The sequence below is a fragment of the Heptranchias perlo genome, chromosome 32, assembly GCF_035084215.1.
Source record: "Heptranchias perlo isolate sHepPer1 chromosome 32, sHepPer1.hap1, whole genome shotgun sequence".
Classification (NCBI taxonomy): Eukaryota; Metazoa; Chordata; class Chondrichthyes; order Hexanchiformes; family Hexanchidae; genus Heptranchias; species Heptranchias perlo.
This window is the reverse complement of record NC_090356.1, coordinates 21,929,149-21,947,102: the sequence shown is the minus strand read 5'-3', so window position 1 is coordinate 21,947,102 and position 17,954 is coordinate 21,929,149. Positions and strand designations below refer to the sequence as shown.

Below are 17,954 nucleotides of genomic sequence, written 5' to 3'. Positions count from 1 at the left end.
ATAAATTTTTTTTAAAAGTTTAAGACTAAGACTGAAAAGGTGAACAGCCAGAAGTCGTGGTCTATGTGGGAACCAATGACATAGGAAGGAAAGGGGTCGAGGTCCTGCAGTCAGAGTTTCAGAAGCTAGGGAGGAAGTTAAAAAGCAAGACCTCAAAGGTAGTAATCTCTGGATTACTCCCCGCACCCTGCATTAGTGAGCATTGGAATAGTAGCATAAGACAGGTTAATGGGCGGCTGGAAAAATGGTGCAAGAGGGATGGCTTCAGATTCCTGGGGCATTGGGAACAGTTCTTGGGCAGAAGGGATCTGTACAAGATGGACGAGATGCACCTCAACAGAGCTGGGACCAATGTCCTTGCAGGGAGGTTAACTAGTGCCGTGGGGGAGGGTTTAAACTAATTTGGCAGGAGGATGGACACCAGGATGAAACATTAGAGAGGAGAAACAAGGTGCACAGAGGACTGGAATGACAAGTAGCACTAGAGTAAAGAATAGTTCAGAAATAGGAGGGATCAGACTGGGGGGCAAATGTGAGGCGATTTAAGATGAGTTTAGAGTGCATGGTAAATAAGGTTGGCGAGCTGCAGGCTCAAGTCGACACATGGGAATATGATATATAGGAACATAGGAACAGGCGTAGGCCATTCAGACCCTCGTGCCTGCTCCGCCATTTGATAAGATCATGGCTAATCTGTGATCTAACTCCATATACCCGCCTTTGGCCCATATCCCTTAATACCTTTGGTTGCCAAAAAGCTATCTATCTCAGATTTAAATTTAGCAATTGAGCTAGTATCAATTGCCATTTGCGGAAGAGAGTTCCAAACTTCTACCACTCTTTGTGTGTAGAAATGTTTTCTAATCTCACTCCTGAAAGGTCAGGCTCTAATTTTTAGACTGTGCCCCCTACTCCTAGAATCCCCAACCAGCGGAAATAGTTTCTCTCTATCCACCCTATCTGTTCCCCTTAATATCTTATAAACTTCGATCAGATCACCCCTTAACCTTCGAAACTCTGGAGAATACAACCCCAATTTGTGTAATCTCTCCTCGTAATTTAACCCTTGAAGTCCAGGTATCATTCTAACAATAACAGAAACCTGGCTCAAAGAAGGGGAGGATTGGGTACTTAATATTTCTGGCTACAAGGTATTCAGGAAAGCTAGGGAAGGAAAGAAAGGAGGGAGGGTGGCAGTATTGATCAAAGAAACTATTGTAGCACTGGAAAGGGATGATGCAGTTGAGGGGTCAAAGACGGAATCTATCTGGTTAGAATTAAGGAACAATAGAGGAGCTATGACACTTCTGGGTGTATAATATAGGCCACCAAATAGTGGGAAGGAGATAGAGGAACAAATTTGCAGGCAAATTACAGAAAGATGCAAAAATTTAAGAATTATGTGAAGGCCTTAGAGAGGGTGCAAAAGAGATTTACTAGAATGATTCCAGGGATGAGGGACTTTAGTTACGTGGATAGACTGGAGAAGCTGGGGTTGTTCACTTTGGAACAGAAACGGTTGCGAGGAGATTTGATAGAGATATTCAAAATCATGAAGGGTCCAGACAGACTAGATAGAAACTGTTCCCATTAGCAGAAGGGTCAAGAACCAGAGGACATAGATTTAAGGTGATGGGCAAAAGAACCAAAGGTGACGAGTTAAAACTTTTTTGCACAGCGAGTGGTTAGGATCTGGAATACACTGCCTGAGGGGATGGTGGAAGCAGATTCAATTATGGCTTTCAAAAGGGAACTGGATTGGTACTTGAAAGGAAAAAAATTGCAGGGCTACAGGGATAGGGCAGGGGAGTGGGACTAGCTGCATTGCTCTTGCATAGAGCTGGCATGGACTCGATAGGCTGAATGGCCTCCTTCCATGCTGTAACCTTTATGTTAATCTATGTTAATTATAGAGTAGTGGTAATGGGGGACTTAGGAACACAGGAACACAGGAACAGGAGTAGGCCGTTCAGCCCCTCATGCCTGCTCCGCCATTTGATAAGATCATGGCTGATCTGTGATCTAACTCCATATACCTGCCTTTGGCCCATATCCCTTAATACCTTTGGTTGCCAAAAAGCTATCTATCTCAGATTTAAATTTAGCAATTGAGCTAGTATCAATTGCCATTTGCGGAAGAGAGTTCCAAACCTCTACCACCCTTTGTGTGTAGAAATGTTTTCTAATCTCGCTCCTGAAAGGTCTGACTCTAATTTTTAGACTGTGCCCCCTACTCCTAAAATCCCCAACCAGCGGAAATAGTTTCTCTCTATCCACCCTATCCGTTCCCCTTAATATCTTATGAACTTCGATCAGATCACCCCATAACCTTCGAAACTCTAGAGAATACAACCCCAATTTGTGTAATCTCTCCTCGTAACTTAACCCTTGAAGTCCGGGTATCATTCTAGTAAACCTACACTGCACTCCCTCCAAGGCCAGTATGTCCTTCCGAAGGTGCGGTGCCCAGAACTGCTCACAGTACTCCAGATGCGGTCTAACCAGGGTTTTGTATAGCTGCAGCATAACTTCTGCCCCCTTGTACTCTAGTCCTCTAGATATAAAGGCCAGCATTCCATTAGCCTTATTGATTATGTTCTACACCTGTTCATGAAACTTCAATGATCTATGTACCTGTACCCCTAGGTCCCTTTGGACATCCACTGTTTGTACCCTGCTCTAACATTTTTTGATCCAAAGTGGATGACCTCACATTTGTCTACATTGAATTCCATTTGCCACAGTTTTGCCCATTCACCTAATCTATCAATATCGCTTTGTAATTTTATGTTTTCATCTACACTGTTTACAATGCCACCAATCTTTGTGTCATCGGCAAACTTAGATATGAGACTTTCTATGCCTTCATCTAAGTCGTTAATAAATATTGTGAATAATTGAGGCCCCAAGACAGATCCCTGTGGGACTCCACTAGTCACATCCTGCCAATGTGAGTACCTACCCATTATCCCTACTCTCTATCACCTTTCACTCAGCCAACTTCCTAACCAAGTCCGTACTTTTCCCGCGATTCCATGGGCTTCTATCTTAGCTAACAGTCTCTTATGTGGGACCTTATCAAATGCCTTCTGGAAGTTCATATAAATAACATCCATTGACCTTCCCCTGTCCACTACTTTAGTCACCTCTTCAAAAAATTCAATTATCCCAATATAGACTGGAACAGTAACAGTGTAAGGGGCAAAGAGGGGGAAGAAATCCTAAAATGTGTTCAAGAGAACTTTCTGGAACCATGTGTTTCCAGCCCAACCAGCAAGGAGAGCTAGATCTAGTTGTGGGGAATGGAGTGGGGCAGGTGGAGCATGTATCAGTGGGGGAGCATTTGGGGAACAGTGATCATAATCCCATTAGATTTGCAATACTTATGGAAAAGTACAAGGAGCAATCAAATGTGAAAAGCTTAACTGGAGGAGGGCTAATTTCAGTGAGTTAAAAAGAGATTTTGCCCTGGTCGATTGGAATCAAAAATTGGTAGGCAAAACAGTAATTGAACAATGGGAGGCCTTCAAGAAGGAATTGGTTCAGGTACAGAGTAGAAACATTCCTACAAGGGGCAAAGGAAAGGCATCCAAAGCTAGAGCTCCCTGGATGATTAAAGATATAGAAATTAAAATGAAACACAAAAAGGAGGCTTATGATGTACGTAAGGTTCATAATACAGTTGAGAACTAGGCTGAATACAGAAAGTACAGAGGAGATCTAAAAAAAGGGAGAAGAGGGACAAAGAGAGAGTATGAGAATAGATTAGTGGCTAACATAAAAGGGAACCCAAAAGTCTTTTATAAACATATAAATAGTAAAGGGTAGTCAAAGGAAGGGTGGGATCGATTAGAAACAAAAAAGGAGATCTTCTTGTGGAGGCAGAGGTACTAAATGAATACTTCGCATCGGTCTTCACTAGAGAAGAGGATGCTGCCATTGTAGTAGTAAAGGAGGAGGTAGTAGCGATATTGAATTGGATAAAAATAGATAAAGAGGAGGTACTTAAAAGATTGACAATACTCAAAGTAGAAAAGTCACCTGGTCCAGATGGGATGCATCTTAGGTTACTGAGGGAAGTAAGGGTGGAAATTGCAGAGGCTCCAGCCACAATCTTCCAATCCTCCTTCGATATGGGGGATGGTGTCGGAGGACTGGAGGATTGCAAATGTCACACCCCTGTTCAAAAAGGGGAGAGGGATAAACCTGACAATTACAGGCCAGTCGGTGGTGAGGAAACTTTTAGAGACAATAATCCGGGACAAAATTAATTGGCACTTGGAAAAGTATGGGCGAATAAATGAAAATCAGCACAGATTTGTTGAAGGAAAATCCTGTTTGACTAACTTGATTGAGTTTTTTGATGAACTATCGGAAAGGGTTGATGAGGGTAGTGCGGTTAATGCTGTGTATATGGACTTTCAAAAGGCATTTGATAAAGTAGCACATAATAGACTTGTTAGCAAAATAAAGTTTATGGTAATAGACTTGTTAGCAAAATTAGGCCACAGCTGGAGTATTGTGTCCAATTCTGGGCACCACACTTTAGGAAGGATGTCAAGGCCTTAGAGAGGTTGCAGATGAGATTTACTAGAATGGTACCAGGGATGAGGGACTTCAGTTATGTGGAGAGACTGGAGAAGCTGGGGTTGTTCTCCTTAGAACAGAGAAGGTTAAGGGGAGATTTGACAGAGGTGTTCAAAATTATGAATGGTTTTGATAAGAGTAAATAAGGAGAAATTGTTTCCAGTGGCAGAAGAGTCGGTAACCAGAGGACACAGATTTAAGGTGATCGGCAAAAGAGCCAGAGGCGACATGAGGAAACATTTTTTATGCAGCAATTTGTTATGATCTGGGATGCACTGCCTGAAAGGGTGGTGGAAGCAGATTCAATAGTAACTTTCAAAAGGGAAATTGTATAAATAATTGAAGGGAAAAAATTTACAGGGCTATGGGGAAAGAACAGGGGAGTGGGACTAATTGGATAGCTCTTTCAGTAGTTATATAGATCAGTAGTTATGTACACAATCGAATGGACTCCTCCTGTGCTGTACCCACTATGATACTATGAGTAAAAAATATGAAGTGCAGAAGCGGGAAATCCCAACCATCGTATTTCAAGATGAATGATTCTCTCAAACCGTCCAGGTTGTCCGAAAATGCTTTTTAACCAGAAGAGTGGTTTATCCTCTCTGTCAGTGGCGCATCATAAATAGGCTGTCCTGCAGTAAACCAACGGCATCACCGGCACATGGAGATTTGTGTTTACAAATCTGCTGTCAGGTTAATGCTGCCTGTTCCATGAACATAAATACTGGGAACAGGCCCCACACATTCCAAATTGCACATTCCTATGCAGCAAAAATAGCACAGGCCTTTGTCCTCATTGGGACATTCGGTATGTTACAGGGGGTGCTGTATAAATACATGTTCTTTTCTGTTGCAAGAAATAGTTTTCATGTTTGGGAAAATGATTACAATCATGAACCATTTAATCATTGTAAGTTTGTTCAGATTGTGTAAGTAACGACTGATCGAATTGATTTTATTTCGGGGTGGGCAAGTTTCTTTTGCTGATATGGAGGGGGGAGGATTTCTTCTGGTCGTTGTGTGTTAATGGCATTCAAACTCCTTCTTTCGTACAATTAATTTACAATTTCATTACAATTTATTACTTATGTTTTATCTGAGCTTTGCTGTCAGTTCTTGGTGACCTGTCCCCCCCCCTTTTCATTATAGCTCTTTCTGTGCCACCAAGCCCTGGAACCATGTAACGAGGCAATGGATGCCCATGAAAAACAGAGTCAGGAGATAGGTAAGCTCAAGCAGAGGCAGGTCTCGTCACAATTTGAATGGGGGCAACTACGTGCTAACATCAGGCCCAAACACTGGCAGTTCGCACAAAATGGCCCGTATGAAAGAGCCCTTCATTTTCTGGTGAGCCCAAGCTGGAAAGTGCATTTGTGTGGATGCTGGGCTGTGGCACCCTCTCCCCTTGTGGTTGAATAGTCTGTAAGCACCCACTGTCTAGGGTTACACATGAAGAAGGACCATTTGGCTAAGGGAGCAGAGGTGATGGTACCTGCGGAAATGCACCGCAGTGTGAGTCAGTGTAGTTAGGAGACGTGGGGCGGCGGGCGATATAAAACAGAAAGAGATGTGTGCCTATCTCGTCACGACACTGAGTCACATGATGGGTGCATTTTCATACAATTTATGTCAAACGCTTTCTCATGACGATCATAGTCCTTTTAATGAAAGACATTTTTAATTGCTGCAAGCTATGCCAGCTTTCCCTCAGGAAGTTTACTATCATTTCCTGTAATACTGGAAAGTAAATCATTGTATATAATTACAGAAACAGCAACTAAAATTGAAGGAGTCACAGCTGAGTTTTATTTTCTTAACCGTTTCAATTTATTCCAATCGCTTAAAACTCTTTTGAAGGAGGTGACCCTTGGGTAATCGGCTATTCCCTGGTACCTCATCCAAATGGCTGTTCTACACGTGTGAGCCTAGACTGCTATAGTGCTGGCAGTGCTCCTATACCCTGCCTAAGTGGCCATTCTTCTTGTGTGAGCCAAGCCCCCAGTTACGTGACAGCTATGGTATAGTTTAATGTCACTCAATTACTTTTTTTTAATCCATTCATGGGATGTGGGCGTCGCTGGCCAGGCCAGCATTTATTGCCCATCCCTAATTGCCCTTGAGAAGGTGGTGGTGAGCCGCCTTCTTGAATCGCTGCAGTTCCGAGTGGTGAAGGTTCTCCCACAGTGCTGTTAGGAAGGGAGTTTCAGGATTTTGACCCAGCGACGATGAAGGAACGGCGATATACTACCATGTCAGGATGGTGTGTGACTTGGAGGGGAATGTGCAGGTGGTGTTGTTCCCATGCGCCTGCTGCCCTTATCCTTCCAGGTGGTAGAGGTCGCGGGTTTGGGAGGTGCTGTCAAAGAAGCCTTGGCGAGTTGCTGCATTGCATCTTGTAAATGGTACACACTGCAGCCATGGTGCAGTGGTAGCGCAGTGGTTTGGATGGAGATCCACTTGTTAAAAATAACGAGCCTGTAGTCTAGATTAACAAGCCTTAATTATTCATCCTTGACTAGTAAACAAAGACAGATAAAATAAGCCTGTAATAATCTGTTTTAAGCGAGGTTCAAAGGTCACAATTGCTAGATTTTGAATGGGATATCATTGTAAAAATGGCAGTCATTACAACTAATACCATGGTAGAGAGTTCATAAACTTAAAATAAAAACTTTTACAAATTTATCATGCACTATGCATTCCTCAGTGTCTAGCAATCCTAAACATCCATTTGTACTTCAAAGTGATGAAGACCTGGAATGAAGGATGTGCCAAAATGGTACTCGTGCATAATTAGTATATCTCAATGAAGCTCCCACCTGTTTCAGGTGGGAGCTTCCTTCGCTCACCCTTCTGCCCACTGAAAATGCCATCAAGTCCAAAAAGGAGTGGAGACCTGGCGCTATGGATCTTCAGCCTTTTTCAGCTCCGTTCTACCCACTGAGCTGGTACACACAGGGTATCAAGGACAGGAACATTTTCACCCCCTCCTCACAAGGTGAATTGGAAGTCTTACAAGTAACTGGGGAAGGTTTAAGCAGCAATTTGAAATGCTTGTAGCAGCTGATGAAAAAGAAAAGATGAAAGCATCCAGCTTCCAATGTGTCATGGGGGAGAAGCACTAGAAATTTATAAAAATTTCAGCTTTGAAGAAGATCTGGTACTGGATGTAACAACGAATAAGTTTGAAGCCCTAAAGAAACGATTTTTCATGGGAGAAATCACTGGTAAATCTATAACTGAATTACAACTTGCATTTATATAGCGCCTTTAACATAGTAAAACATCCGAAGGCGCTTCACAGGAGCGTCATCAAGCAAAATTTGACACCGAGCCACATAAGGAGATATTAGGACAGGTGACCAAAAACTTGGTCAAAGGGGTAGGTTTTAAGGAGCATCTTAAAGGACGAGAGAGAGGTAGAGAGACAGAGCTGTTTAGCAAGAGAATTTCAGAGCTTAGGGCCTAGGCAGCTAAAGGCATGGCCACCAATGTGGAGCAATTAAAATCGGGGATGTGCAAGAGGGAATTGGAGGAGCACAGCGATCTCGGAGCGATGTAGGGCTGGAGGAGGTTACAGAGATAGGGTGACTGCCATAAGACGCTTAACTAGCGCACAAAGGACAACAACCCCCCACCGAATTTTTTTATCATGAAAAACTACCGGATCTCCTGTGACGTGGCACATGGTACGTCACAGAATATATAGTCTGTTTTACCTCTCTCTGTTGTCTTTGAGTTGTGCTCTCTCATTTCGTCTGTTCTCTGCAGTGACCATGTGATTTGCAGCCCTTGGCAGTTCCCTCCCATCCCCTTCCTCAAATGTGCTTCTTCCACCCCTTGCTCCCACCATGACCTTTACCCGTTGATTTCCAAATACCCACTCCACTTCATTCCATCCCTCACTCCCATCACTATCCCTGCCTCTTCTCCTGCTCAATCCCTGCATGTTCCCCTCCCCCTCATTTCGCTGTCGCTAACTGCACCCATTATCCTCCATTCACTCTGTCCTCACTCCCACTTTCTCCCATCAGGGCAGGTGACAAGAAGCCAGAGGCTTCCTCCTCCCCTCCCATCTCCTTCTATCCATTTCCCTCAAAGAAGTTCTATTGGCTTTCAAAGTTTAATTTACTTGTGTTTTTTTTTTAAATAATTCAAATTAGGATAAGGAAAGATACTCTTTCTACCTCTTTCTACCTGCCACTCTCTTCTATGTGCCTCTTTCTTAGTCTCACAGGTATCAATAATTAGAATGTTTACTTTTTCTAACTGTCAACAAATCACAAGTAACAAAGGCTTTTGGTTTCCGTGAAAATTCCACAGATTTTTTTTGAATGAACTCAAATTAGTATGAGGAAAGACTTTTTTCTCTCTCAGCTAATTATGCTTTCTTAGGTTTATAGAACATGAAGCAAAAGCTGTGCACAAATTTCAGCTACTGTAAAAATGGCAGACAACATTTTTTTAGAAAGCATTTTGAATGATTTGTGGGAAAAGATAATACAGCATCATGTGATGGTGTTACAGGGAGTCTGAACAGGTAAGTATAGCCGGTAAGTGTGGACATTTTAGATTGGAATTCCCATAGGAAATGTTTATGTAATAGTTTTCAAAGGAATGCATGACCCACATAAGAATTTTAATATATTATATAGGTATCTTTAAAATATATTAAAATTCTTACATGGTCCGTAAGCTCTAGTGAAGAACGCTAAATAAACATTTTCTACAGGAATTCCAATGTAAAAATGTGCACACATCTTTTCCATTTCCATGTGCAGTTTGAGCATGTGCAACAAGCCAATTTTCCAAGATGCATCAGTACTGTTCAGTCAGCTGACCTGCTCCAATATTTTTCATTAGCTTCTAGCATTTTATGATAAGTTATTTATCACAATTATTTGAGGAAATGCCAGAAGATAAATTTCAAAAATTTAATTCAGGTAATGTTTACGTTGAGTGTTTTTTTGAACAGAGAAGTTGTGTATGTGTGAAAATGTGAATGTCCTGATTACTGATTCTTCTGCATAGAGAGAGACAAACAGGAGAGAGAGAGAGAGGCAAAGTGTCTTTCCTCATCTTAATTTGACTTTAAAAAAAGATGTATGTTGAATTCTAAAAACAAATGAAGCCTCTTTGAGGGAAATTGATAGTAGGGAAAGGGGAGGGAAGGAGGAAAACAAGTTGAGGGTAAGAGTGATGGGGCGAGGTCAGTAGCAGTAGAACGAGTGGAGGAAGGATACAATGGCTGGGCATATCGTTCAAAGGGGAAAGGATAGGGTAGCAATAGGAATATGTAAGGCTAGCGATGGGAGTGAGTAGAGTTAAAAATAGGAGTGAGGGATAGTAGAGAAGGGAGCGTTGGGGAGATTAAGGAGTATGAGACATGATGGGAGTGACGGGATGGGGGAAAGTTGAGGTGATGGGGGAAGAGGATGAGAAGAGAGTTGGTTGCGACTACGTTTTCCTCGCAACCCCCCACTAGAAGATGTAGCCTGCAGCCATCGGTGGGTCTTTTTCCCCACCACAATGCACAAAGCTATGCCACTGTGAGGATAGACAGAGGCTGCAGTCCTAGTCTATGTACCAGGAATGAGAGTTCTAGATTCAGGAGTCAAATACTTACAGGTTGATTAAGGGTTCGTGAATATATTCACAGAAAACGCCCCACAACACATGGCGATGCTTTGCTGCACAAGATCACACGTTTCAGTCGTTGAGCTCAACTTTCTAGATCTCTTCCTTCCTTCTCATCTTCTAACTTCGGGTTACAATCTCGCCCTTTTTATATCTTTCCAACTATATTACTTCACATATATTCCAGGAGCTTTATACACACTGCACCAGCTTGTACCAGTCATTATCAAGAAGTTCCAGGGCCTACCAGGAGCTGCTTGTTTTTAGGTTTTAAGCAAAGCATAGAAATTGTATGTTGGATAATTCCTCCCTTATCCTTTTAACAGATTTGAAAAGCTAGAGAGAGTAATATGTCTGATGATTAACTTCATTTATTGTTGTTACAAAACATTCATCTCAAAACATTTCATACAGAATAGTACACATCTAGCATCACATCTGAAACTATCTGTGCAGGGAACTTCTAGGGGGAAATCGCGAGAATGGCATTTCCAAGCCTATTCACGTACCTGGTCTTGAAGGTCAACAAAGCCAAGTTCCTACTGAGTCAAATGTTGTATATCTTTTTATACCATTTTCTTTTATGGACTACTTCCTGCTGGATGCAACACTATCAGGTGTTTTATAACCCCCAGTTCTTTGAACAGATTGCTGGACAGGAAGAGGGGCCTCGTGTCTTTTCATATCATAGCGTTACTTCCTATCATTGCTTTTCCACAGCCGTAGTTTTGTTGTACAAACCTTTGGGGGCCGACTTTCGGATGGCGGAGTGGGTGCGTTGCCCGGCTCCGACCCGCTGACTTCCGGGTTCCCCAGTGACACGTTCGAGTGCGCGGGTGCCTCCCGAATACAGGAGTCCCACCGGCAATTAAAGCTGGCGGGATGATAATTTACATACTTGTACACATAGTTAAAGTACTTGAGATACCTAATTGAGTAGACATTTTGGCAGGGGTGCAATTTTGAAGGATCCTCAGCGTGTTTCCCGTGCTTTGGGAAACACTCCCTGTTGCAACAGACGTGTTTCAGTCAGCAGCCAGTGGGAGACGCAAAGGATTATTTGACAGGTGGAGAGAAAACCTCATTTATTGCAGCAGGGCACTCTGTCACTTCAGACAAAGTTTCTGCTGCAAGACCTTTGTGTTTCCACTCAAAATTCTTTCTTTCCACCCAAAACTCTGCTGTGCAAACATATTTACCTACTTTGCGGACCCCCTCAAACTCACACCGTCAGGATGGGAGTGGGGATGCGCCATGGCTGCATTCATCACTTCATCCGAGGACGAGCAACATCGCCAGCCTTGCCAGGCACGGCGTCCACTTCCGCCACGTGGAGCTCCACAACACAATGCTGCGCCACAGGCATCTACACAAGAGCACGGAGGGCGAACAACAGAGAGAGCGACGTTGCAGGGTCCTCGCAACAGGGCCCTACAGGCCGAGGCTCAGCTTCCTGGACCTCTCTGATTAGCAGTGCATACGGAGGCTCAGTGTCAGTCACCAGATAGTCGCAGATATCTGCAGCCTCCTTCATGCCGAGCTCCTCCCGGCTGGGCCGAGCAGCATCTCATTACCTGTTGCTGTCAAAGTCACCACTGCCCTCAACTTCTTCGCCTCCGGATCATTCCAGGGTGCCACCGGGGACATCGCCGGGGTCTCTCAGTCGTCTTCACACAAGTACATCAGGCAGGTCACCGAAGGCTTGTTTCGCAGGGCCTCGCCCTGTAAGAGATCAGAAGGCAATATTAAGCATGAGGACAGATGTTGAGGTGCTGAAGATGGCAAGACATGTTAACATCAATTGATATTGTGTGTGCTGAATGTTAAAGTTCTGTCACCAGACATTTGTCGGGTGCAAGTCTCGGCGTCCCTGATGGACAGGCACTTGAGGGTGCGGCTCAGCTCCAGCGCCTCTTGCTCCGTGTCTGTGAGCACGACTTGCTGCTGCGGCCCCCCTCCGGCCCTCGTCCTCACCCTCTCCCATGCATTCTGGGCTCTCTTCTCCTATAAGGAGAGAAAGTAGAGACACATGACACATGCCTTTTTAGTATATGTCTGGAGGGCCTCTTGCACCCCCCCCCAGACCCCCACACCCCTGCATATATAAGATGCCCCTCCTTCTGTCGACCTCTTGCATCCAAGATCGCTATTGCATCAGCAAAGAACCTCGGTGCATGCACTCTCACAGGCCTGGTACCAACTCAGATCGGCAGATTGGTGAGGTCTGGTGGGCAGATTGGAGGATGTGAGATTTAGTAGTGCGCAACCTTTATTCAATGTTTTAACATAACTCATTAGTGTGTAAACATAGGGATGGGACCTGCATCTGTGTTTTACGTGTGCGATGTCTGATCTTCGTTCAGACTCCGTTCAGACAGTAGACTGTTATTTTCAGCAAATAACAGGTACCAGCTACCTTGAAGAAACATCCTCCCTTTAAGAGATTGAGCTCCCTTTGGTGGTGGAAAGTGCTAATTGCATTGATTCCACGTGCATGGCCTGGTAAGGAAGGCTGATTGCAGGTAAGTCCTCGGGTGGGTCCAAACTTGCGTCCTGCCTGCGTAGGGTCCGTCGGGCGCGGGGTAGTAGCACATTGCGCTTCCCCTGCCCGAAACGGATCCTTATCCAATTTTTCCCCCTTATGTGTTTTAATCATAAGAACCCTTTGACTCAATATTATTCAACTAGCTTATTTACTTAATAATCTATATGTGCCTATCCTTACAGTTCAATGTCTTCGGCCCTGAAACTCATCCTCTCCAATGTTATTAGCGTCATTGAGGGGAAAATACAGGATTTATTTAAACCAATTCTGTCTTTGTTCTGTATTAGAATAATGTAAAAACATATCTGTATTCTTACATTGTACCCAATTATGGCTATACTACAGATAATTTAGTCTCTAAGCATGCATGAATTGTGAGAAAGTTCAGATCTAAACGTAATCAGTGTTGTTTAACCATGTGACCTCTGTGAAGACTGCATTGTCAGCAAAGTTCTGCAAGCTTTTAACCTTAGGGACTTAATACAAAAGGGATTCATCTCTTACAAAATGGATTGCTCACTTACACACAGATTTAAGGTGATCGGCCAAAGAGCCAGAGATGACATGAGGAAACATTTTTTTATGCAGCGAGTTGTAATGATCTGGAATGCACTGCCTGAAAGGGCGGTGGAAGCAGATTCAATAGTAACTTTCAAAAAGGAATTGGATAAATACTTGAAGGAAAAAAATTGCACGGCTATGGGGAAAGAGCTGGGGAATGGGACTAATTGAATAGCTCTTTCAAAGAGTCGGCACAGGCACGATGGGCCAAATGGCCTCCCCCTGTAGTGTACCTACTATGATACTACGATGCTTGCTCTCGATCCCTTAACACCACCTCCCACCTGAAAGGAAAGGAGAAAAAAGCAAAGAGAGAAGTAAAAACAGTTTTGGAGTGAGAAGCAAAAGGGATGAGAGAGTGGAAAGACAAAAGCAGAAGACATGAGACTGCGGGAAACCATATTATCTGCCTTACCATGGGAGTTTCACTTGCATACACAAAAACATCTTGCATGTGTCAATCACAATCCAGACATCACACTTTGATACAGAGGGAAAACAATCTTTAAAAAAAAGCCAGTCTTTGAATTGGAGCCTAAGATTTACAAGCAGTTACAACTACCCTCTGATTGAGCACAGCAGTTTCTAAGTTGCTACAATCACATTGTTTGACCTTAAAGGCACAAGCAGGTTATCAGCTAAACATCACAACTTTGCTCTAGATCTGACTCTATCTGTGAGCAATGCCACAGGAGATCCAATTACTTTTATCTCACCATGTATTGGTGGAATGCTGGCTGTTTTTTCCACTTCCCAGCACAGGACTATTGTGGCCAATTGTAACATCTATAATGCCATTGCAACTGAGATCAGCTAATTCAGTAGAGATCAAATGTGAGATCTTCAGGGCCTGATTGCCCCAGTTTCACACTGGGTGAAGCGTTTGCTTACTAAGTGGGGAATCCCATTTGTTATGTTCCAGTGCCAGTTCAAAGTGGCATTGAAAAATGCCTGAAAGTAGGTTCCCTGCCCACTGTCTCAGATCAAAAATATTCCCAAGTGCATTATTACTGATGGAAGTTGTTCTGAGTTCATTAATACCAACATAGCCTTTCCTAAGGGCATTATTATAAACGTAAATTCTGCTAAGTGCATAAGACCTGATTCCATTGAGCGCATCATTACTGATATTGGCTGTGGTGCGATTTGCTGGTGTTGAATTAAAAGTGGCCACATGTCCAATTTAATTGCTCCAGTTCCAACTTCGACTAAAATCTTGCTGTCCAGTCAAACCTTGTTAGAACCATTTCATGATTTCCTTCCTTTTCTGTATGTTCAAATCTTTTGAGCTGTTAGCAGGTCAGGGATGCATTATTAAATTTTAAAGACATACTTCCAACACATAATAGGCTATTTAATCTTTAAATATCTGTGGCATGTCTCCCAAATCTGCTGGTCTTAAAAAGATATCAGCCTGCACGGAAACATGGTGATTACATTGTAATAATCCATAGACTGGAGTGTGAAACACTCGCTATTTCAGGTCTTCGGCAAAGAACTAGTTGCTCTGTACTTGATGGACTGATTCCTATAAGGAATCTGAGTTTTAATCTCTCAATGGAGCAGTTAATAAGTGCACTGTCCTGTGTGGAACTGAGCTTTGTAGACCAGAAAGGCCCCAGGTTCGATCCCTGGTTTGTGCTGATTAGTTGATCTCAGCTGGGATAATGGTGAAAAAAATAAAATCAGCAAGTGTTCCTATCTCAGATCACATGAGCGCTGATGGAGAGTACATGAAGATTAGATGAGGTCAGGATCAAGATTGGCTGTGATGCCTTCCACTGTCAAATAACCTGCTGGCAATGAATGTCTAGGCTTGACACATGAGGAATAGCCACTTCAGCGATATACCAGGCAGCACCCACAAACATAGAATGGAGGTACCACACTGGGAATTTCAGTAGGTAGAAGAAAATTATAGAAAAGGACTCCCAGGGTAGTAATCTCAGAAATAGTCCCATTGCGCTGAACCTGGTAGAGAGACAGATTAGACAAGTACATGTATAACACATGGTGTTGAGGGATTGATTCAAATTCTTGTCTCTTGGGACCGCATCATGGAGAGGATTGTACCATTGGGATGGATATACGATCCAGGCAACTTTCACCTAAAGAGAGGAGGCACATTCATTGTGGCTGATAGTTGGGAGGGGGTGGGGGGGGTTGTGAAATGGGGAGGTGTTAACACTGTAGATCAGCTATTGAGAAAGAGTCAGGTTGATACAGCAAGGAAGACAAAGAAAGATCTAAGATACATATATGAATGCCAGGAGCATAAGAAATAGAATGGATGGGTTGGAAGTGATGGTAAGTGGGGAGCAAATAGATATCATAGGGGTCATGGCAACCTAGATAAAGGAAGACAATGAATGGGGAACACATCTGCAGAGCTATGTGTGTTTCAGGAAGGAAAGATAGAGAAGAAAAAGGTTGGGAGGCACAGTCAGAAAGGCTGAACCTCATATCCTCTCCATCACATCGCCTACTTCCACCTCTGTAATATTGCTTGTCTCCACCCCTGCCTATTTGTGGCTGAAACCTTCATCCATACTTTTGTTGCCTCCAGACTCAAGTATTCCAATGCTCTCCTGGCCGGCCTCCCATCTTCCTCCCCTCCATAAACTTGAGCTCATCCAAAAACTCTGCTGCCCATATCCTAACTTGCACCAAGTCCTGTTCACCCATCACCCCTGTGCTCAATGACTTACATTGGCTCAGTGTTTTTCGACTGTTACATTTTTTAAAAAGGCGATATGAAAAGATCTATTTTTAGACCGTGATCAAACCTATTTTGTAAGTGTGAATGAATCCATTCTGCACCTACATGACTGCACCCATTCTGAACCCACTTTTCATTAAATTAATGAAAATCTAACAATTATAGTTCCTAACGGTCTGTTCAGTTGAATGACACGTTTGGGAGGAATCAGTTGAATTGGCCATCTCAGTTGGTCACAGTTTGTTACATCCCTTAAATAGACTTCCTCTGTGATATTTTAAGGGTCATGATGTGGAGATGCTGGTGATGGACTGGGGTGGACAAATGTATGGAATCTTACAACACCAGGTTATAGTCCAACAATTTTATTTTAAAATCACAAGCAAAAGCTTGTGATTTTAAAATAAAATTGTTGGACTATAACCTGGTGTTGTAAGATTCCTTATATTTTAAGGGTATTTAAGATCCTATATCGTTCATCTCATTTAGAACATTTTCAGAAGTGTTAGAAGGTCTTGAGAAATTGCAGAGATTCTGAAGCAAGTCTTCAAAAACTGCATCTACAGAAACTTCATTTAACAACAAAAATTAAATGCCATGAACTGGCTCACAGAAGCTGAGCTTTCAGAATCAATTTGAAAGGAGACTGTCTGTCTGAGATTGCCACCATGATAAGGGAACTTGATTTATAAGTTAAACAGAGGAAATCAACCCACAGACATTGGTCTGCTGGAAATTGATATTAAAAAAAGCAGCTAAATGCCTGCAACCATCACCACCCCACCATGCACTCACCCTGTAAGGTGCTCCAATGCATCTTTTTATACATAATGAACATATTGGAAATATTCATTGTTGTTCTTAAAACTTCAAAGTAATTTGAAGAGCTTTCTTGAAAAAACTAGGATTATTTTGTTGTTTAGGAAGAGAAAAGTTGATTGGTACAGTTCATATAAATTCAAGCATAAGCCTTTTGTCAGAGAAACAGCTTTAAGAAGCTTCATATGCAATAAATTAGTTCTGCAGTGGAGTCAGTGTTGTTACACGTGCATCAAATAAAACAGCCATTTTGTGCATAACACCGCTCAGCAATGAGATACTGCTTAATCAGTTTTTGGTATTGATTGAATGTTGGTTCTAGGCACCAACTCTTTTTCCAAAGAGTGCCATAGGATCACAAGATACCTATGGATGAGGAAGACCATTTGCCTTAGCTCAATTCATTCATCCAGAACAACCGCAAGTTTCTCCATAGCTGCATCCAATTGTTTCTTAAATAATTCTAGTGTTTCCACCAGCAGCACTCCGTCCGTAAGTCAGCTACAAGTGGTGATAACTCTGTGTGAAGGACTTCCTGGCATCGGAATCAAAAGGTACTACTTTGACTCTATATCTGTTTGTCTTACTCCCAATGTTTAATCTATAGTATTCGGGATAAACTTTTTCCATACCACTTGCTATCTTATATACTCTATATCGCCTTTCAGATGCCTCCTTCCAGGCTAAAAAGGCCAGGTCTTTTCTCACAACTCAAATCACAGACGGATCTTTAACATTCACCTGAAACAGGTTCTTGACCTAACACCTCATCCCTAAGGGCAGCTGTTTAAGCACTTCTTTAGTCCTGGGCTAGCGAGTGGAAATTATGTGCCCAAGCCCTGGAATGAAACTTAAACCTACAACTTTGAGTCAGAAAGAAATGTGCTACAAACTGAGCCAGTTCGTACCGGTAAAACTTGAAATATGCGAGGATGGCATTTCAATGGAGCGCACTGCTTTATATAATTGTAAAGAAAGGGAGGGAGGTGGGGGGGGAAGGTTTGCCAAACTTTTATTTTAATCATGAGGACGGCGCTCTTTTTAAAAAAAAAACCTCCCCCATAACTCCTTAAAAGGTTATTC

At 42.8% G+C, this 17,954-nt stretch overlaps 1 protein-coding gene and 1 long non-coding RNA gene across 3 annotated transcripts in view; one reads left to right on the top strand and one right to left on the bottom strand.

Moving 5' to 3' along the window:
- The window catches only part of LOC137301165 (uncharacterized), a 76,261-nt gene that overhangs the window by 58,118 nt on the left and 189 nt on the right, over window positions 1-17,954 (bottom strand). For both annotated transcript variants that reach the window (XR_010958237.1, XR_010958238.1), the window contains exon 2: window positions 11,802-11,949. This is a non-coding gene — a long non-coding RNA (uncharacterized lncRNA). The remainder of the gene's footprint in view (window positions 1-11,801; window positions 11,950-17,954) is intronic.
- The window catches only part of LOC137301164 (alpha-1,3-galactosyltransferase 2-like), a 55,187-nt gene continuing 54,511 nt past the window's right edge, over window positions 17,279-17,954 (top strand). Inside the window, exon 1 of the mRNA XM_067970613.1 lies at window positions 17,279-17,425. The gene's annotated coding sequence lies outside the window, so the exon portion shown is untranslated. The remainder of the gene's footprint in view (window positions 17,426-17,954) is intronic.